Genomic DNA, 23,315 nt, shown 5'->3' with positions numbered 1-23,315 from the left:
TTGAGACAGACCTAAAAGTTTCTTTGAACGATCTCGTAAGATCTTAACTCCGAGCACATAATTTGCTTCACCCATGTCATTCATCTCAAAATTAAAGGACAACCACGTCTGAGTGGCGACAACCATCTCCTTATTATTTCTAGCCAATAGGATGTTATCAACATATAAGGAAAGGATTAGAAAATATCTTTTGGACCATTTAACATACACACAGTGATCTTCTTCAATCATCGTAAACCCATTTTCAGTAATGGTTCGATGAAATTGAATATACCACTGTCTGGAGGACTGCTTCAATTCATAAATGGATCGTCGGAGCTTACAAACTTTATGCTCCTCACCCTTTACAGAGAAGCTAGCAGGCTGATCCATGCAGATCTTCTGATCCAGTTCTCTATTGAGAAATGCAGTTTTAAGGTCCATTTGGTAAAGTTCCAAATCCAAATATGCGCCAATGGCCAAAATTAGGCGGATCGAAGCAAATCTTACGGCAGGAGAAAAGGTTTCCTCATAATCAACGCCTTCTCGTTGAGTAAAATCCATTGCTACTAAACGAGCCTTATACCTATCAATTGAACCATCTGCCTTGCGCTTAATCTTGAGAACCCATTTATTTACGATTGTTTTGCGCCCTGGTGGCAAGTCAACCAAGTCCGAGACATGATTTGACTTCATCGATTCTATTTCCTCCATCATTACATCCAACCATTCCTTATGAGTAGGTGATGAGAAAGCCTCTTGAAAAGATCTAGGCTCATCATCATCATGTGCAGCAACCATGAAAGCTTCCCCCTCAATCTCAAAACCACGACGGAGAATGCTCACACGTGTGCTCCTATGAAATTGAGGCTCCTTATCTAAACGTGTCACGCCCCGCCACCCGCCTATTTGCTTGGGTTTGGGCATGCCAACAAACCGCCGAACAGACAAAGTTTTCCCTGTACGTCCTAGGCGTCACAATCAATACAATACAAGCGGTTTCAACTAGGAACAATATTCAATCATAGATTGCATAAGGAAGTATCAAAAATATAAAACAACTAAGCTATTACAAGCATTCACAATACATGCTTTTTACATACACATTTTCGCATTCTTTAACTCTTTTTAGCTTCCAAATACAATCCGATTTAGTATGATTATTACAACATTGTTCTTTTCATTTCCCTTTCATCCCTAAGTAGCCGACTTAGGGTACTGCTATCTCTGGTCTTGGTGGTAGGGCGCTAACTATGGATCTACGCCCTTTTCTCGCACCGTCGTCCCGCTTACGTGTGAACCTGTACCCCCAAAAACAACACGAGGGTGAGAACTATTGTCCATAGTTCCCAGTGGGTACGACCACCCAAGGGAAGAGCTCGACCCACCAGGTCCAAGGAGGCACTGCAACATGTTTGTCCAACATATATCCAACAGATATTTATGCAAGTATTGAAATACATGTTATGCCTCTCGACATGCAATATGAAATTCATACAATTATGCAACCAACTAGTAGATCAATTGATCCTACTTTCAATCCTGCTATTCATGGCTCATATCATCTAGCTCTAAGGTTTCTACTACCTTAGTTCCATAGCTCAAGTCCAACTAGCATCTAAGGTCTCTACAGCCTTAGATCTTGCCATATATCACTAGCCTTTAAGGTTTCCACTACCTTAATCAAGCTATCCACCCGACTCGGCCTCGAGTTAATCATCTGCGGACTACCGCGCACTTGCTGCATCTCTACCACAGCCTGGCTGCCATCATAGCCCACCGCACCTCTTGACTTAGCCATCTGGCGGTGAACTCATCGCACCTTACCTAATAATGGCTCAAGTCAATCCTGGCGGCATCATCCAATAAGCTAAATGGACGAGGAGAACCACACATACCCATTTCAAGCTTATACCGGGCGAGGAGAACCACATATACCCATTGAATCACTGTCGGGCGAGGAGAACCACACATACCCGCAGTTCTAATTCACTTGTATTCTACTGCAAGTTTCCACCGCCTCTTCTGCGGCCACATCACTAGGGATTCCGAAATCCTTTTCCATGTCTCAAGGGTCATCTGCAAATTCTAAAATGTCGACCTATCTAGGTTCGACCCATAGACATCCTAGTGGCTGCTACCACTATAGTCACAACCTAGGTTCAACCACGCTAGGTTCTATGTCATCTTTACCTAGATCTCAACTTCTAGGTTCATTTGTTCAACCTATGTTAACTAACACTAGGTTCAATGCCACTCATATCTAACCTAGGTTCACGACACTAGGTTCATATCCAACCTATGTTTAAAAACACTAGGTTTAATGCCACTTGATCTACTTGACATCCTAATTGTCCACATCGAGTACTCACAGATCTCATTTTCTTGTTTTCCAATGTCGAGTTTTCTAATCCATCCAGATTTATCGACCCAAGTTCACATCTACGTGAATCTAGCATTTTCTACAATACGCCAACATGCATACATCATCTAGCATACTTTCGTAATGTCAATATGCACATTTCATCTAGCATAATCTCATAATGCCAATATGCATCTACATGTCATCTAACATTTATTCATAAGTGTCCACATGCATATACTCTAGCATTTCCACAAAATGTCATTATGCATTCTTCTAGCGTTTCTACATTATGTCATTATGCATTCAATAGTAGTCTAACATAGCATTCATATGTTTTACCACTAACTACAATGCATGTAATATATGGCAACTTGGAGCTGCGATGTCAACTTTGATCTATTGGATCAAAGTGCGGATTGAGCTAGTTGGACATCATCCCCGAGTGATTTTGGACGCGTGAGAATGAATTCCGATGATAAATAAGTGTTTCGGCGCAAATTGGGCGCGAAACGAAATGTAAATAGAATTTTCGGATTTTCGATGTTAAATTTCATTAAAAGAATTAATGTGAGGCTTGGGGATAATTTATGGTGTACCCACGTTAGTCTGGAATGACTCGTGCCGAAATCGGAGTGAAAACGGTAGAATTAGAATTTTCTGTAAAAAACGGGGCTGATATTTTAGCAGAAAATGCATAGTGTCAGAAAATTATGAAAATCTCGAAATATATCAGGATTATTCTTATGAGGCTAGATTTAAAGTTTCATACCATTCTGACACCTGGAAAGTGAAAAATAAGCTATCTGTTAAAATGTTAGTTGGTAGAGCTTTCGGTGACAAAAAAGGGTCGAAACTGAAAGATTAAAATTTCTTTATTCTTATTAAGTTAAACCGAGCTTGACTGTCAAATTTGAGCGAAAACGGACATTTAGAAGGGCTCCGGCGAAAAGTATCAGATTCTGAGTTGGACTAAAATTTGTATGCTTAATATTTATGGACCTAAAGGCAATTGTGCATTTCTTAGTGACTAAGCTGCCAGGGGACCATTCTTATCCACTTCCTCTTCACCCTGTACGCATGAGAGAGAGAGGGAAAGGAAGAGAAAAGGAAAAAAGAGAAGGAAAAGAAGAAAAAGAGAAGTGAGGATCTTCAACTACTCAACGAGCCGATCGATCCTCCGAGCGCGTTGGATGTTTCCGACGCTCCGACTGCGAAGTTAGTTACAGAAAAAGGTGTATTAAATAGCCATGGAAGGTAATTGACTCCACAACCCTCGTATGTGAAAAGGAAGCATGCTAATTAATTAAGCTCCTGCTACTATAGAATATATTTACCATTATGCATATTCTATGTATATCTACATGAAGGAGATAGTTAATTATGGCAAATGGGAAATGGGCATGTATGAAACGTGCTAATTATGAAGCATGCATGAACCATGTATGCTTCCTCTGATGAAGTATTAATGAAGCATGTATGTAGCACGCATGATAATTATTGTATGAAGCATATATGAAGCATGTATGCTAATTAATTATGGCATGTATGAAGCATGTACGAAGCATGAATGAAGCATGCTAATTACTTTATTAGCATGAGGGAGATAATTAATTATGGCAAATAGGCATGTATGAAACGTTGCATGTATTTTGAGAGGTGCTCCCACTAGTATATAGCCTATTAGCTAATTAACCTTAAGTTGAAGTATTTAATTGGGCATTTGTATTAAATAGAAGTTAATTTAACTTGTTAACAGAACGTATTGACTTAGCGAATTATTTCTATATAGGTTCTTATAGAAAGTGGGTAGAAATATGTTATATTAAACTAGAGCTCCTATCGCCATGAGAACCTAGTGATAGAGAACTACATTGTGAACATCATATATGTGAGCTAAGGGTTAGTAGTGAAACCCAAAGTAAGTGTGCTGTTTCTTTATTAGAGTTATGGAATTTACCCTATAAAAGGGTTTCTTAATTACTAGACTTTGAAGTTGCCATGAAACATAGAAAGAAGATGTGTGTTAGATATTGCTATGTGAACTTAGAAATGGTGTTATAAACAGCATGTGTATATAAGTTGGGTTGAAGTAAAACTTGGGCTGATTAGAGTTGAGTTACTCTATGTGCTTTTGTGAGATTTATTAGTAGTAGATTGTATAAAGCTTTAACTCGAAAATGCATTTTTGTAGGATTTGAGATCTAGCTTGGAATTGATTGTGTGGAAACCTAATAGAGGGTAAAACTGACGCGTTGGAAAGCTCGAAAGTTCGAATTGACATTCCGACGGACCTACGATGCGAAAATTAAGAAACGCTTCATTCTAGCTTTACTTGCATCGAGTCGCGTGGACTAATGTTTATACGGTTCTTGATGTTGGTTCTAGTCTCCGACATCCCTACAGGTGGGTGGTGCTATCCGAAGTCTTTGAATCATCTTTTATGTCTATGATAATTCATTGAGCATATTTATATTGGTAGTCATGCATTATAGGGTATTGGCATTGTGCAAGTAAAAGTGTGAATTCCTATCAACAGTAAAAACATGTGAACATTAGAATGCGGACATAGAACCCTATGAATGTATGGACTATAACAATAGTGAACTTGGTGACATTCTAACTAGAGAATTGGATAGCATTGAGAAATGAAACAGTGAAACTAGCAAAAAGAGCTAGTTAGACTTAAATTGTGGCATGGCCAGTTAATGAATCCTCTAAAGGAGGATAAGTATGACATTGGTTATGATTGAATCCTCTAAAGGAGGATTAGATTTTACTCACAGGGTATTGGCATTTTGAAAGTATATGAAAGTGATAAATGAATATGTAAATTCCTATAGATAGTAAGAATATGAACAGTGAATGTGAACATTGAACCCTATGAATGTATGAAATTGTAAAGGAGCAGGACAATAGTAAACTTGGTGACATCATGACTAGAGATTTGGTTAACATCGAGAAATGAAACCATGAAACTAGCATAAAGAGCTAGTTAGAAGTTAAATGGTAGCATTGTCAGTTATTGAATCCTCTAAAGGAGGATCAGATCTTACTCTCATAGTCTGTTATTGGCTTGGTGGTGGTCGCTCCCCTCAGGCAGTGAGCTCCGCAGTGGTCACATGTTGGGCTAAAGTATCTGCCCATGGACTAAAGTATCTGTCCAGCAGACGGTCCCATCGGGAGGCAGCTTAGGGCCCGTTAGGGATTGAGTTGGTGAGTTGTAGTTAACCAATTGGTTAGCTGGATTGATTGAGTTATTGTTAACCAAAGAGTTAACCAACGTCTGTCCCGTCGGGAAGCAGCTTAGGGCCCGCCAGGGATTGAGTTGGTGAGTTGCAGTTAACCAAAGGGTTAACAAGTAAATTGGGTAAATTTAGTGAAATCATGCATGCATATTTACAGTTTTCGTATACTACTTCCTTCAGCTTTGCACAGGCATTGTAGTAGTTACATATTATAGTTGGTTACTATCTCAGTTTACTTTTCTTGCCTACATATGCCTGAGTAGACCTAGTGGGTGAGTCGGCGAGGTCGGCGGCCGAACCCACTGGGAACTCTCTTGTAGTTCTCACACCACTAATCATACAGGTTCCATTGCGAGTATTGTGGCCGAGGATCGAGGCAAGAGCCAGCAGCCTAGCTAGTGGACACCGAGTACTAGTGGTATACCATTTTGGGTTCATGTATCATCTATTTTGATGTACAGAGACATATAAATGAATGTATTGAAGGACATGTAAATAACTAAATGTTCTAGTTATGTAATTTAGTTTGAAGTTTTAAATTACAGTGAAATTCCATGTTTAGCTAGCTTTACTATCACTTGTGTTTATTGCTTGCCATCGTGCAAGCCATGTATATTGAAATGTGATCCTGGGAATCGTTCAATTTCTTTATACATGTATCCGTTGTTGTTGAGCCTTGGGCGAACAGAGGAGGTGCTGTTCGTTTGGCGTCTGTGTACGGGCCCGGGTCGACCAAATTGGCGATAGCGGGACGTGACAATGCATGCATCAATAATAATTCTCACTTCGCTTCGACATGGAAGCGAGCTAATAACTTCGGTGAGCACAACCCACCTCAAATCACTTTCCGATTGCTTGTCGACACTTGCAATCGGCCTCCCGCGGTACTCGTTGTCCGGTTCGGCCCGAACTCGCAAACGATCACCAACCGCATGCTAATTCGCAGCCTAGATGTGTTTGGGACCCTTCTCTAACCTTCAATTAGAGAAACATAGGGTTTAATTAGTTAAAACCCACAAAATCCCCAATCCCCATTCCAAGCCCTAGCATGAGCATATTCCCCAAATAACCTCAAGCTCATGGAGAAACATGCATTTAATAGCCTAGGGATCATTAGAATACGAAGCATCAAGGATTTAACCAAATTCTAAATACTTACCAAAATCTGAACGCCAAGACGGAAGCACCCCGCTCAAACGGGCGCGCGAGGGCCCAAACCGTCGCCTCTCACGCGTTCACAAGGTTCTTCTCCTCCAAAATCCTGAATTTGAGAGAGAGATCTACAGAGAAGAGAGAGTATTCTAGAGAGAGGAGAGAGCTTCTCTCTCTACTCCATTTGTGTGTGTGTGTGCTGCTTTAGGGCCAAAAATGGTTGAGGGATGGAGGAAAGAGATGACCCCCCTTTTTAAGTCAACACCCCACCATTTAATTACAAGTTTGCCACTGCTACTGTGTATTTTTCGGGCTCGGGGACCGGTCCTTGGCTAGAGGGACCGGACCCCGTAGGTCCAGAAAATCAGCATATTTCAGCCTTTTTCCATTTCTTCTCCGTTTTCGTTCGTTTTCGCTCCGTGGGTCCTCGATTCGGCTCAAATCGCATCGAGACCTCCAAAACATGTTTTCAAGCGTGTTCAAACCATTTTCTCATCCACGCCTTGCCGGATTTCGGCCAAGGTCAAATCATAGCTTTTCGGGTTCCGTTTTCGTGCGCGACGCGTATTGAAAACACCCGAACGCACCAAAACTTCACTGGAACCATTCTAATGGCTTTCTAAACTAACATACACAGTAACTTTATAATTATAGAAGTTCGATATGTTACAAAAGGTAAGTCGTTCACACTATCCCCAAGAGGTATCGGAGACGCCTCCTTTGCCTCAACTGAACGAATAGAAGCACCAACATCAGAGTCATCCATCTAATGGAACACAATTTCATTTCGAACCTCACTTCTATAAGGAAAATCCTCCTCGAGGAATTCAACATCTCATGCCTCAATCTCAGTCAAACTTTCATCTTGCTGCTTTCCAATGAACATGTATCCCTTAGAGTGTTCACGGTATCTTATAAAGATATACTTCTTTCCTCTAGGACCCCACTTTTCATGCTTGTGAGAAGTGTTGTGTATATAAGCTGTCGAACTCCAAGGACACAGGTGCTCAAAATATTGTTTCCTGCCTGTCCATAATTCATAAGAGGTGAAAGGTACTGTCTTGGAGGGCACACGATTAAGAATGTAGGCAGCAGTTAACAATAAGTCTCCCCAAAAGGAGATAGGAAAATTTGCTTGCGCCATCATTGACCTAACCATGTCAAGCAAGGTGTGATTTCTTCTTTCCGCTACACCATTTTGCTGTAGAGTGCCAGGAATTGTCAACTGTCTGATTATTTCCTTTTCATCACACAATTTCTTAAATTGTTCAGATAGATACTCGCGGCCTCGATCATTTTTTAAGGTTTTAATATTCATATCTAACTGATTCTCAACCTCATTAATATAACGTCTAAACCAATCCAATACTTCAAATTTATTGGAGATCAGATAAATATGACCGAAGCGCGTATGGTCATCTATAAATGTGATGAAGTAAAAAGCACTATGTCTTGCCCTCACACTCATTGGGCTACAAATGTTGGAATGGATCAATTGTAAAGAAAATTCTGCCCTAGAAGCTTTATTAAATGATTTTCGGGTCGCTTTTTCCGCTAAGAAATGTTCACATATGGGCAAGTCGACTTTAGTGAGCGAGCTCAATAGCCCGTCTCTAACTAATCTACTCATTCTATCCAGCCCAATATGACCAAGACGTGCATGGCATTTAATTCAAACATTGTGATCATTCTCAATAGAAGATAGTAAGGAAAAAGAACCACTATCATTATTATTATAATCAATGTCCAAAATCATAAAACTATTTGAAATAAAAGCTCTTCCATAATAAATAGTTCCAAGATGAATCTTAATTATATCATTCTCAAAACTAAAAGAAAATCCTAAATGGAGCATAGCAAGAATAGAAAATAAGTTTCATCGAATTCCTGGAGTATAAAGTACATCATGAAAGTACAAGGTTTGACCACTTTGCATGATCAACTTATATGTGCCAACGCCTAATACATCGATACTCGAATTGTTCCCCATGTATACTCTTCTGCTCCCAGCAAGCACACGACGGTACTCGACGAATCCCATCTGATTCCTCGCTACGTGGTCCGTTGCTCCTGAGTCTTCTTCGGCTCAGTGCAATCGTAGCAAGGGCATAGCGCCTAAAATGATAGCAGACACCCATGTATTAGTGATAACTGGTTCACCTTTTGGTTGTGAGGAAAATGTATAAGTGATGTATAAATGGCATATATTTTGGAGGACATGAAATGTATTATGTATAAGTGATTGTAAAGAATAGTATGCTTGTATATGGTTTAATGTAATCATGATACATGTGTGAATGTAATAATAGTGGTAGTACTTTCACTTTTGGTTGTTGCTTGCCCTCGTGCAAGCCATGCATATCAAAAATTTCGTTGCGCAAAATTATATACATGTTGATACTTGTGTTGTGCCTTGGGCGGACAGGGGAGGTGCCGTCCGCCCGGCGTCTTTTGACGTGCCCGAACCGACCAAATCGGCGGTCGCGGGGCGTGACAGATATAATGGTATCAGAGTCACCTAGAAAAGTGAAAGTTTAGGATAGACCTAGGAACCCTTAGGATGGAAACCTTAAGGATCTAGGGACGTGAGCGACGTGGAATCACTGTATAGCGAAAGCCATGCGGATTGGGTAGTCTAACGGTAATGAGGGACTAATCCAAGTTGATATTTATTCTCTACTCCAAGGGTTATATTGGGCGGCCGACGGCATGATGCCTAGAGATGAGAATGGATTCACTTGTATGCTTTTGCCTGATTTGGTTTTGTTTGGGGCATGTTATATTGGCACGTTAGCGTCGTAGACAAGTAACTAATGTGGTTGCTATGTTTCAGGAAGCGATGCCTCGTGGTAGACCTCGAACAAAGTCGACGCCCGAGGAATCGAGTTCAGATTTCGAGCAATTCGAAGCGAGTGGCAACGAGGAGCTTTGGGAGCAGGTGTCTGCACTTATAAGAATAGTGCGACAACAAGTGAAGTCGGTGCAACGACAGGAGGAGCAAATCAAGCGACGCCAGGAGGCTTGGGCGCAACAGTAGACGACTTCGACTCAAGCAGGCATCAGGCGACCTGGCCCCCTGTCGTAATACCGAATGCGACCGAGGCATGGCCGTGGTGGCTATACCAGTCGCGGCAGTGGCAGCCGGTTCGAGACCTCAAATTCCGAAGATGCGGCGATGGAGGCGGAGAGGGAGCGTGCACTCGCGGCCCTCGTGATGTTTAAGAAGTTCAATCCGTATGTGTTCGACGGAGAGAAAATGGAGCCATGGATGGTGGAGTCGTGGGTCGACTCGATGAAAACGCTCCTCGAGGATATTTATACCTTGGAGAAAGATAAGTGCACCTTGCCACTCACTATTTGGAGAAGGTGGCGAAGGTGTGGTGGAAAAAGGTGAAGCGAGATCAACCTTCCAACCTTCCGCCTATGGTTTGGGAGAAGTTTCGGGGATTGATGTTCACAAACTACTTCCCCGATAGTGAGAAAAATAAAACTTCAGGATCAGTTTCGGAAGCTGAGATAGGGGAATCGCTCAGTGGGAGAATATGAGTGGGAGATTTTTCATATTATTGACTGTGTCCCGGATGTGGTTCTGGATGACAAGGATAGGGCTGATTGGTTCTTGCAAGGACTTCGGCCGAAAATTTATAAGGCGGTGCATATCCTCAAGCTCACGACCTTTACAGAGGTATTGGATCGGGCGTTGTGGGAGGAGTACGGCAATGCTTATGCGCGTGGGGAGCGCGAGTTTATGGAAAAAGAAAGGGACAAAGAAAAGAAGCGGACTGCGAGTGGTGCCGGGGATCGGTCAAGTCCTAAGAGGCCTCCTCGATATCCACGACGGCAGTCGAAGAATTGGAGACCTGCCTAATGTGTTATCTACGGCAGTGATCATTGACCGCCGGTCTGCCCACAGCGTGAGGGGAGGTGTTTTAGATGTGGCCAAGCTGGACACGTTATACGGGAGTGCCCGAGTTGGATATCGTCCGCCCAGACGATTGCATCAGTTCAGTACACCGCGAGACAGCTCGCGGGACTGCCACCTGCTATGTCGACTGGACGCTCGTCAGTGCCACGTCAGCCAGAGGGATCTCGGGCGGCACTGAGTGGCCGGGTTTTCGCCGCTCAGGTGGAGGAGCCCGCCTTACCTGATGATGTTGTCGCATGTATTATTTTAATTAATGGCACTAGAGCTAGAGCATTGTTTGACACTGGTGCATCCCATTCATTCATTGGCGCATAAGTCGCCAGAGCTCATGATATTGAGATATCGGACAGTCTGGATGCTTGGTGGGTCTACACACCTGAGTATACCTTTAGTGTCAAGGAGGAATGTGCGGCTTGTCCAGTGTAAATCGGCGATTGGATTATGCCGGCGGACTTGCTTGTTCTGAGTCGGATGTGGGGCTTTGATATGATCCTTGGAATCGATTGGCTCTCAAAATATTATGCCGTCATTGATTGCGAAAGCAAGGTGATTACTTTTCGTGAGCCCAACCAGGAGAAAGTGGTTTATCGGGCGTGAAAGAGCTTGCGCTTCGCGGCGACAGTGTCGGCATCGAGAGCGAGAAAGTTGATCAAAAGTGGATGTGTGGTTTACTTGCCGACGGTGGTGGAGACTCAAAGGGAGCTCCCAATGCTTGGGAATATTCCGATAGCATGCGAGTTTTCGGATGTGTTTCCGGCGAAGTTACCGGGATTGCCACCGGACCAGGAGATCGAGTTCGTCATTGACTTAGTTCCAGAGACGGCACCAATTTCGAAGGCTCCGTATAGAATGGCACCGGCGGAGTTAAGAGAGTTAAAAGCTCAACTGCAACAAATAGCCGTTGCCTAGAATTGACGATCTATTCGACTAGTTGCAAGGGTCTCGGATATATTCAAAGATTGATCTTCAGTTGGGGTATCACCAATTGAAGATCAAGCCGGAGGATATACATAAGACGGCGTTTCGTACGCGTTATGGCCATTATGAGTTCACGGTGATGCCGTTCGGTACCAATGCCCCTGCAGTATTTATGGACTTGATGAATCGAGTCTTTCGGCCATTGTTGGACCAATGTGTTGTGGTGTTTATTGACGACGTATTGGTCTATTCTCGAAGTGATCAAGAGCACGAGGAGCATTTGAGAACCGTGCTGCAAAGTCTCCGAAAAGAGAAGCTTTATGCCAAGCTGAAGAAGTGCGACTTTTGGCTACGTGAGGTCGCCTTCTTAGGTCATGTGATTTCTAGGAGTGGTGTCTCGGTTGATTCAAAAAAAGTTGAGGCGATTAGCGATTGGCCTCGTCCGACGAACGTCGCGGAGATTCGTAGTTTCCTTGGCCTTGCGGATTATTATCGGCAGTTCGTGGAGAGGTTTGCCAAAATAACTACTCCACTAACACGCCTTACGCACAAAGGAACGAAGTATGTGTGGAGCGACGATTGTGATCGGAGCTTTAAGGAGTTGAAGAAAAAATTGACTTCGACCCCGGTACTCGCTTTACCAATTCCGGTGGAAAGTTTTGTGGTGTATAGTGATGCTTCATATAGTGGTCTTGGGTGTGTTCTGATGCAAAATGGATGAGTTTCTGCTTATGCTTTTCGGCAATTGAAGAGCTATGAGAAGAACTATCCTATACATGACCTTGAGCTAGCTGCGGTCATATTCGTGTTGAAGCTATGAAGGCATTGCTTGTACTGTAAGCACTGTGAGGTATACACAGACCATAAAAGCCTGAAATACTTGTTCACCCAGAAGGAATTGAATATGCGGCAGCGGCGGTGGTTAGAATTGTTAAAGGATTATGATGTCACTATTCTTTACCACCCGAGAAAGGCCAACGTAGTGGCTGATGCGTTGAGTAAAGGGTCGGTGGAAAATTTGGCTATGACAATTACGCACCAACCGTCATTGCAGAGGGAGATGCAACGGTTTGGCCTTGAGGTAGTAGCTCCAGAGATGCCGACTATTCTTGCCGCATTGGTGGTTCAACCAACCTTGTTGGAGAAGATTATGGCACAACAAGCATCGGATCATTATCTCCAAAAGGTGCGGGGTGAAGTTGAGAACGGGCGTGCTGGTAATTTCAGCGTAGGGTCCGATGGTGCACTTCGATTTCGAAACCGTTGGTGTGTGCCCAAGGATGAAGGTATTCGAAAGGCAATATTGTTAGAAGCACATCTATCTCCTTATAATGTGCATCCAGACGGCACTAAAATGTACAAAGACCTAAAAGTGCATTATTGGTGGCCGGGGATGAAGAGAGATGTTGGTGAGTTTGTGGCGCAAGCCGGACATGATGCGATTTGGGTGGTGGTGGATCGCTTGACAAAATCGGCTCATTTCCTGCTGATCCATACCACTTGGTTCGGGGATAAATTGGCATAGGTATATCTTGATGAGGTTGTGAGATTGCATGGGGTTCCGGTGTAGCATACCGAACTTCTATAGTTATGAAGTTACGGGGTATGTTAGTTTGGAAAGCTATTCTTGGAGTAGTTCCGGTGAGATTCGGGTGCATCCGATGGTTTTCGGTGCGAGTTAGACGCGAAAATGGAACTCGAATAGCTAGATTGGACCTTGGCCGGAATCTGGCAAGGCGTGGATGAAAAGATGGTATAGACATGCTCGAAAATGTGTTTTGGGGGTCTCGGTACGATTAGAAGTGAATCGGAGACCCACGAAGCAAAAACGAGCGAAAACAGAGAAGAAATGGCAAAAGGCTGAAATTTTGGCTAAGTCCGAAATTTGCTGATTTTCTGGACCTACGGGGTCCAGACCCTGAGCCCGAAAAATGCCCAGAAACAGCAGAGACTGATTGGTAATTGTGTGAAGGTTGCTTTTAAAAAGGGGCCAACACCCCCTTTCTTCTTCCTCCCAGCTAGCACCAACACACACACACATGGAGTTAGAGAGAAAGGCTCTCTCCTCTTTCCAGAATACTCCCTACTTTCTCTATATCTCTCTCCCAAACTATAGATCTTGGAGGAGAAGAAGCTTGGGAACACGTGGGAGGCGACGGCTTGAGTCTTCGTGCGCCCATTGGAGCGGCGTGCTTTCGACTCGGCATTCGCATTTTGGTAAGCTTTTGGGATTTGATTTAATCCTTAATTCTTAGTGTTCTAGTAGCCTCTAAAGCATTTTTAGCATGTTTTCTCCATGAGATTTGGGTTATTTGGAGATGATGCTAAGGCTAGGGCTTGGAATGGGTTTTTGGGCAAATGGTGGGTTTTGATCTAATTAAACCCAATTAATCTCTAATTGAAGGTTAGAGATGGGCCCTTGAAGACCCTAGGTCACGGATCAACGTGCGGTTGGTGATCATTTGCGAGTTCGAGCCGAACCGGACAACGAGTGCCACGAGAGGCCGATTGTAAGTGTCGACAAGCAATCGAAAAGCGTTGCGAGCTCGCTTCCATATCGATGCGAAGTGAGATTTATCATTGATGCATATAATGGTAGCTAGTTGTAGAACATATGAATGCTATGTTAGACTACCATGAATGCATGTTGACATAATGTAGAAATGCTAGATGAATGCATTATGACATATTGAAGAATATGCTAGATGAAATGCATGTTGACATGTTGTGGATCAGGTTAGATTATGTATGCATGTTGACAGGTTGTAGCCTGTGCTAGATTCAAGTAGATGTTAATTTGGGTCAATAACTCTAGGTTGATTAGAGAACTCAACATTGGAAACCAAGAACATGAAAGCTATAATACTCGATGTGGACAAGTAGAATGTCAAGTAGATCGAGTGGCATTGAACCTAGTATCATGAACATAGGTTGGATATGAGTCGCACTGAACCTAGTGTTAGTAAACATAGGTTGAACAAGTGAACCTAGAAGTTGAGATCTAGGTAGAGATGACATAGAACCTAGCGTCGTTGAACCTAGGTTGTGGACTATAGTAGTAGCAGCCACTAGGAAGTTTATGGGTCGACGAACCTAGATAGGTCGACACTATAGGGTTTGCATATGACCCTTGAGATGTGGAAGTGGATTCCAGAATCTCAGGACTCATGATGACCTTGGTATTAAGGCTAGGGCGTGTGCGACGATTTCGCCGCCAAGACTGATACCAAGGGAGGAAGGGGGTGTGTGCGCCGAGTTCTCCACCCGGAGGCTTGAACCATTGTTCGGCGTGTGCGACGATTTTGCCGCCAGATAGTTAAGCCCGTTTGTGGATAATGCCACCAGGATTAACTTGAGCCATTGTTTGGCGTGTGCGACAATTTCGTCGCCAGATGGTTAAGTCAATGAGCGCAGTGGGCTGTTGTAGCAGCCAGTACGCGGTAGTTCGCGGATGATTAACTCGAGGCCGAGTCGAGTGGATAGCTTGGATAAGGTGGTAGAAACCTTAAAAGCTAGGGGTAAATGGCAAGATCTAAGGTGGTAGAAACCTTAGAAGCTAGTTGGACTTGAGCTGTGAAACTGAGGTAGTAGAAACCTTAGAGGCTAGATGATATGAGCTATGAATAGCAGGATTGGAAGTAGTATCAATTGATCTACTAGTTGGTTGCAGAGTTGCATCATGTTCATATTGCATGCTGAGAGGCATGAACATGATAATTGTTAGTTGCATAAATACATGATGATATATATATATATATATATATATATATCTGTAGATATTTGTTGGACTAACATGTTGCACTGCCTCTTTGGACCTGGTAGGTCGAGCTCTTTCCTTGGGTGGCCGTACCCACTGGGAACTATGGACAATAGTTCTCACCCCACGTGGTTTTGGGGTTTTAGGTTCACACGTGAGCGGCGCGGCGTCGCGGTGGCGCGAGGAAAGGACGTAGCTCCGTAGATAGCACCCTACCATTAGACCAGAGATAGTGGTACCCCAATGTCACGCCCCGAGCCCGGTCCTATTTGGCCGGTTCGAGCACGTCAAACAGACGCCGAATGGACAGCACCTCCCCTATCCACCCAAGGCTCAACAACAAGTACAGAGCAAGTATATAAATTGAATAGCGGAAAAATAAATATACTTGGCTTGCACGAGGGCAAGCAATAGCCAAAGTGAAAGTACTAAACTAAACATGTATACAAGTAATATGATTAACTTTTAACCACATACATGCAATCAACATTTGAATTCTTTTACATTCTTTTGCATCATTTCTTTTTACATCACATATTCCCAAAATATAACTTTATGCATTTAAACATAAACTCTCTTACATCATTCATGTTCTTTCATTTAAACATCTATAATAATCAAGTACAAAAGATGATATACAAAAGGGTATGCAACTAAATAAAATAAAGCCCGCTCGGGCGGTCCCTGTCTATGGCACGATACCTTTACCGCGATCGTCGGCCGCCTCACTCGGTCCCGGCTCTGTGGAAATAGTAGGGTGCGAACTACAACAAAATTTTCAGTGGGTTCGGCCGCCGACGTCGCCGACTTTCCCACTAGGTCTAAATCAGGCATAATAGAAAAATAGATAGATAGTAACCAACTAACAAATACAACTAATATACCTGAACAATATAATCAATGATTATGCTCAAATAGAATGCTCATAATGAATGCAAGGTCACTTTCTAATTTCCGGTACTTTTGGCTAACCCGTAGGTTTCACCTCAACCATCAAGTATTCCAATTCTCGGTACTTTTGGCTAACCCGTAGGTTTAGCCTCAACCAACCACTCACCAACCCAAATTCCTAGTATCGGGGAGATACTCGCTACAATCCGACGGGACCGTCCTCTGGGGAGATACTCGCTATAACCCAGTAATGACAACTCCTGAGCTTATCGCTCGAGGGAGAGCTACCGCCCTTCGAGCCAAGACTTATAGGTGAGTATGATCAATCCTTAACTGTAAGGATGCCAAGTTCAATCCAATCCTTCACTATAAGGATGTTATGCTCATATGATGCTTAACTTTAAAGCTGCTATGTCATAATGTCAACTATCTCTCTTTACTTGCATTCTTTAACTTGCATTAGTGTCATTTACACTACTTGTTCTTTATACTCATTTTCATGCATTCATTATTCTCATTAATGCCACACTAAGTGTTCAACTCTAGCATTCAAAACTCATTGATGCCACACACACTAAGTGTCCAAACTCTAGCTTTCGTTCTTTACTAATGCCACACAATTCATATGTCATAATGTCAATTTGGTTCTTTACCTCATCTAAGTCTTTATCACTTTTCATGCGTACATAGGGTTTCACATGTTATCAATAGCTCATAATATCTCAAATGCATCTTATACTCAAAGCATGCAATTATACACATTCCACTCACCCTACAATGCATGAACAAAGTATACATTCATATTCTCAAAAATAACACTTTAGACATAACAGAAAATTCAATGATTTCGGAAGGCACTACCCACCTCATATGGTTGTAAAGGTGCTACGGTTCAATTCTTAGAATTTTTTGGCACCTATTCCGTGTGCTGCGGCAATCTGTACCAAAATCGACTTTTTTTCCGATTTTTATGCGTACACTCGTCGGATTGCCGAACCGAACACACCAACGCGTTCGTATACCTAGCAATTAGGTTTGTATGAGCTCAATTTAGATCAAAACTCTATTTGAGCACAACCCCTCTTTTGGATGCCCTAACAATGATATATAGCCTCATTTCTTAATTTGATCTTAGAACTAAGCAAAAACTAGCTTAGAAACATCTCAGAACTTCTCTAAAACCATTTTTAGATCATTCAAACCATTCTTAGGGCATCTAACATGAACCCTAGAAATCTACCATGAGAGCTCATGAAGAAAACATGAATTTTCATGTGTTCATGGCCTCTACTAGGTTTTTACACTTGTAAGAAGATCAAAACAAAAAATCTAGGGCATAAAACCAAGCCCCAACCCTAATCTTACAAGAAACCTCACCTTAGCCCACTAGCTCTCCAAGGTCCTACTTGTAGGTGAGCTCCAAACCCTTCAAAAGCTCCAAATCTTCTCCCAAAATTCACCTCTTGAGCTCCTCCTTAGCCTTGGAGAGAGTTTCTAGAGAGAGAGAGAGGGAGAGAAATGAGATGGAGATGGGTTCTCAGCTGTGAAGAGAGAATGGAGGGGTGTGGGGTCATATATAGGCTGCCAAAATTGCAAAAAGACCCTCCTTCAATTCATATTTGCAGCAGACCAAAGTCTGCTGCGAGGGGCACTTGGTACCGGTACAAGGTGATTTTGTCACCGGTAACACGATCACGCAGAGGCTAACCCGAGAGCTGCTTCTCTCGGGTAACTGACTTGGTATTGGTACACACCAGAGGTGTCACTTGTTCAACAGCCTTTTTTTCTCAAACCCGAGAGCTGCTTCTCTCGGTCTGATGCATGGTACCGGTACAAGGTCAATACATTACCGGTAACAAAAGGTCTAGATTTTCAATCTCGCATCGTTTCGACTCCAATTCGCGCTGAGCAATGCTAAAACCTTTCTAACTTATTTGGAACTCAACTTTAACCCTTCCAATATTGTTGGAATGTTAAATGGACCTTATCCAACTATTCCTTTCACACACTTTAATCAATTTGACTAAAGTTCGATATACACTACCGAATTTCGGTATATTATACCCGAAGTGGTTTAGCTTAGGGGTTAGAGATGAAAGAACAAACTTGTAATGGTTTGTAATAGATGGTTGTATTTGGAAGTTAAATGTAAATCAATTGTAATATGTAAACATGGGGCGAATGCTTGTAATAGCATAGCTGCATTTATGTTTTTGATACTTCCTTATGCAATCCTTGCTTGATTACTGTCCCTGGTTGGGGCCTCGTGCTTTGTATGGATTGTGAAGCCTAGGACGTACAGGGGAGACTCTGTCCGTTCGGCGGTCTGTCGGCGTGCCCGAATCCGACCAAATAGGTAGGTGTTGGGGCGTGACATCCGGCGTCCATAGTATCGAATTGAGACCCCAGGTTCACCTCTCACTTTTGGAATAGCTTGCAAGACGCTCTAGGCACACGGCTCAGCTTTAGCACAACATTTCATCCTCAGAGCGATGGTCAAACGGAGAGAACAGTACAAATTCATGAGGACATGCTTCGAGCGTGTGTACTTGACTACAAGAGTGGATGGCACGATTATTTGCCGATAGCGGAGTTCGCGTACAATAATAGCTATTAGGAAAGTATTGCAATGGCGCCATTCGAGGCCCTTTATGGAAAGAAATGCCGCTTCCCTATTCACTGGAGTGAAGTGGGTGAGAGAGTTGCCCTTGGTCTATATGTGTTGCGGGAGGTGAAAGAGAAAGTTCGCCTTGCCCGTCAACGGCTTGCGACACCGCAGTCGCGGCAGCGAAGTTACGCCGATAAACGTCGAAAGGATCTTGAGTTCGTGGTTGGAGACCACATTTTCTTGAAGGTGTCACCCATGCGTGGTGTAAAGCGATTTGGGGTCGAAGGGAAGCTTAGTCCCCGATTTATTGGACCATATGAGATATTAGAGCGCGTGGGTGCGGTGGCGTATAGAATTGCATTACCACCGAAGCTTGCGGGAGTTCACAACGTGTTTCACGTGTCTAATCTCCGTGAGTATGCCCACAATTCCTCTCACGTTTTGGAGTATGAACCGGTGGAGTTGCGCTAGGATATAACTTACGAGGATTATCCAGTGTGCATCTTAGCTCGAGAAGAAAGAAAGTTGCGGAATCGTGCAATTCCGTATGTAAAAGTTCAGTGGAGCAATCATACTGAGCGTGAAGCCACGTGGGAACTTGAGAAGGTAGTGCAAAAGACCTATCCTCATCTATTCGAGTCCCTAAGCTAAGGTATGGAATTGAGTTTCGCGGACGAAACTATTTTTAACGGGTAGAGAATGTAATAGATCGAAACTTCAATAGGTTGTACTAAACTTCAGTCAAATTGACCGAAGTGTGGTGTTGTGCTAGTTGGTGAGGTCCGTTAATTGTTTCGAGTGTTTCGCAGTATATTAGATGAGTGTTGGGACTTTAGAAAGCAAGCTGGGAAAATTTCAGCTCAAGTTGTGCTAGAAACGCTCTCGGGGTTCGGACCCTGAGTGCAAGGTCCGGACCACGTACGCGCAAAAATGTAGGATTGGTCCAACTCTGTTATTTGAGAAGGGCCTGGGTGTAATTGTGTTATGGGGAGTGTTATATGAGGGTGTTTGAGGTTTTCCCTTTCATTTCCCCACATCACCAACAAGCAAAGAGAAAAGTTCTTTCTCTACTCTCTCCCTTTCTCTATTCTTCTTCTCTTTCTCTAGGGTTTGCTCCAAGAGGGAAGATTGGTAGAGAAGAAGGCTTGCTTAGTGGTGAAGCTGGCTCTTGTGCAAGGGTTGAGGAGGAAGCTTGAAATCAAGGTGAGTTCTTGTGGTATTAAGCTAGGGTTTTAGTTAATCTCCTTCTAGTTGTTGTTTCTAGAAGATGTATGGTGGATTAATTCATGAATCTCCATGAGAGATGGGGTATTTAGTAGTTTATGGAAACCCTAGGGTCAAATTAGGGTTTTGCTAAATATGAGATCTAACTTGGGTTTGATCTCCGGTAGCCCTGATCGGAGTAGAAACCGACCTGTTGGGAGACTCTGATCGGGATTCCGTTAAGTCTATGCCAAGATATTGAGGAAAAACCCCATTTCGGCTTCTTTTGCCATGGGTTGAGGAAAAACGGCAACCATAAATTCTTGAACTTGGATTCTAGTACCCTTGCGACCCTTCGAAGTGGATGGTGCTATCCGAAACAGTTGAATTTCTCTTTATGTCTAAGGTCACCATTGAGCATGTATGTGTATATGTAGGATTCATGCATTGTAGGGTTAAATGATAATATGTTGATATATCTTGCATGCTTTTAGTATAAAGATGCATATCTGTTGGTTATGAGATATGGACATTGTGAACCCTATATATCTATGAATTGTGACATGACTTGAGACATGAACTAGCCGAGATAGAGAACATGGTGACATTATGACAAATAATTGAAATAGCACTTTGTGGCATTAATGAACATAGCATCCTCATAGTTGTGGATTGGATCATACTCACCTGTAAGTCTTATGCTTGAGGACGGTCGCTCCTTCTCGAGCGATGAGCTCCAGAGTAGTTATCACTAGGTCGTAGAGAGTATCTCCCCAGAAGACGGTCTCGTTAGATTGTAGCGAGTATCTCCCCGATAGTAGGGATTTGAGTTGGTGAGTTTTGGGGCGAAACCTACGGGTTAGCCGAGAGGATTGAGTATTGAGAATGGTAATTGGCATGCATCATGAGCATATATTGTTACGCGCCCGGACCCAGCAGAAGCCCGCCCGGTGCCTGTTCAGACCCGCCATATGCCTACAACATATAAGACGTCTACAACAAAGCGATAAATAAAACCATAATAAATGAGCATCTATGAGTATCAGAGCATACAACCACTAGATTCTAGAATAAAGAAGGATATATAAGAATTAATCCACTAACAAAAACATAAGGTAGTACGACATGAAATCCCAAAATACAAGTGCTAAATGTATCATAGTGGTGGTCTCTATACATGGATACAAAACTCTCACTCTCTACATAGATACAAAAATAGAGAGGTGAACCACCTAAAAACGAAGCTCCTTACAACTAACTAGAGGCAACTCCCTTACCGCGATCCCGAGCCTCTCCCGGCGTGGAAGGCTCTGTAATAAAAACAACAAAATAGGGGGCGTGAGAACTATTAAACAATAATTCCTAGTGGGCAATTGCTGACCCCAGCGAAAATGCACCACTATGCTAAAAGGTAAAAGTAGTAAATTCAACTTTTCACTAGAATGTATAACATGTATGATAAACATGATTAAACTTGCAATTCTACTATGTCTCTATTTAGCATGAAGTTACATAAGTATAAATGCTATTCTAACATGAATACGCATAAGTATAAGCAACATGATGTCCAAAATGTATCTAGTGAAATGTCATTGTTTACTAATTTGTCTAATGTCCACTTTGCATTTTAGTCCAATAGTATTCCAGTCATGTAGGACTTACCCGTGGGTAGTCCGGCTTGCGCCGTGCCTAATGGCCCCGTGGTAGTCAANTAGTGAAAGAATATGATATGAAAGGACACATCTTTATAGTGTGTCTCTTCGTACATATGTCCGTTGGAATCAATGGTTATATTCATTGAACTTGATTCATATAACTATTTGGTAGTTATGATCAAATGAAAAGTCACAATTGAAAGGTCACTTCACGAAACACCTATTCATGAATAGTCACTTCACGAAACACCCTTTCGTGAATAGTCACTTCATGAAGCACCCGTTCGTGGCCTATATAAGTCTATAGCATTGGTTGCAGAAGGACACAGACAGAAAACAGTTGAAGAGTTTAAGTCTCCATTCATAATAATTCCATTCTTGTTTTATATTCTATTTCTTTTGACAATTTAATCGAGTGAGTGCTCAAAGGCTCGACTTTGTGTGTGCAAACGCAGTTGAGGTTTACGCTTCATTGTATCCTGGGAGGTTGTTCATTGACCCGGTGCACACCAAATTGGTAGAACGGTGGGGATGGATTAAGCTTTAAGGAAAGTGGCATTGCTACACGCCTTGAAGCCTTTTTAATCTTTTTATTTCATACCTTTATCACTATCTGTTCCAACAGAAACTAAATTTTATAAATTTTAAAATGCGTTATCAAGTTTATTGAAGAGTTGAAAAATGAACGGTAAAAAACGAATAACCTTGTGAAAAATAGATGTTAAACTTTTTCAATTCATGATTAAAGTTATCAAACGTTATCTAAATAGTAAAAAAAAATTTCTGTCAAAATTCAAGTTGTTTGGATTGTTCTATACTGTGAAACCATATGGCACTAAATTGATACATTTTAAACCACAAGTTACTAATGTGAGAAAGTGCAAAACCACAAGTGTGGTAGTTGAAGTTTTTCCATTTCAAAAACATTGCAGTTTTAAGATAGAAATTAGCAGACAAAAGGAGAGGCGGGGGGAGATTATATCCTATACATATAAACCATCAACCATCATCAAATTAGAGCAACTTAATACATGACGAATTGAAGTAATCCATGAATCCTATTAAAAAAAAGGAAAAATTGCATACCATGTAAATCATTCTGATGCAATATGTGGCCCAGTTGGGTTTTGCTCTAGCTCTACCTGCTCATTTTATTCACCCAAAACATCAAATTGGTTTCCAATGAAATCAATGTAAAGCTTACAATTTTAGAACTCTACCTCAAAATTTCCACTAAATATTTTTAAAACAAGAAAAAATGGGTTTCAGTAAAATTAATATAAAGCTTATTATTTTAGAACTCTTCATCAAAATATATACCATTAATTTTTTTTCATAAATAAATGTATAGCTAAACAACCTTGTGGCAAGGGAGAGAGAAAAAGAGATATGTGGTAAGAAGGGCCCAACAACGCCGGAGGTGATTGCTCTTTGGCGACGTTAATTGCTCGCACCGGAGTTCCGCGACGGCATTAAATGGCCAGATTCGTAAGTAGATTAGAACATACAAAGGAAACACCAACCCTAGAAAATAGTAGAGAGGAAACCGAGTAATTTCTAAGAAAAACACAGTAGGGAAGCAAGGATGTCACGCCCCAAGTCTCGCCAATTTGGTCG

General features: G+C 42.3%; 1 protein-coding gene and 1 long non-coding RNA gene across 4 annotated transcripts in view; both read left to right on the top strand.

The window, feature by feature from the left end:
- LOC109713082 (ubiquitin-like protein-NEDD8-like protein RUB3) overlaps nt 1-23,315 on the top strand; it is a 61,518-nt gene that overhangs the window by 12,689 nt on the left and 25,514 nt on the right. The window lies entirely within an intron of this gene.
- LOC109713083 lies at nt 3,144-6,109 on the top strand. Its single transcript, XR_002217040.1, has 3 exons — nt 3,144-3,598; nt 4,536-4,747; nt 5,933-6,109. It is a non-coding gene; the product is annotated as an uncharacterized LOC109713083 (long non-coding RNA).

Source organism: Ananas comosus, linkage group 7, assembly GCF_001540865.1.
Source record: "Ananas comosus cultivar F153 linkage group 7, ASM154086v1, whole genome shotgun sequence".
Classification (NCBI taxonomy): Eukaryota; Viridiplantae; Streptophyta; class Magnoliopsida; order Poales; family Bromeliaceae; genus Ananas; species Ananas comosus.
This window is presented reverse-complemented; position numbering and strand designations above follow the sequence as displayed.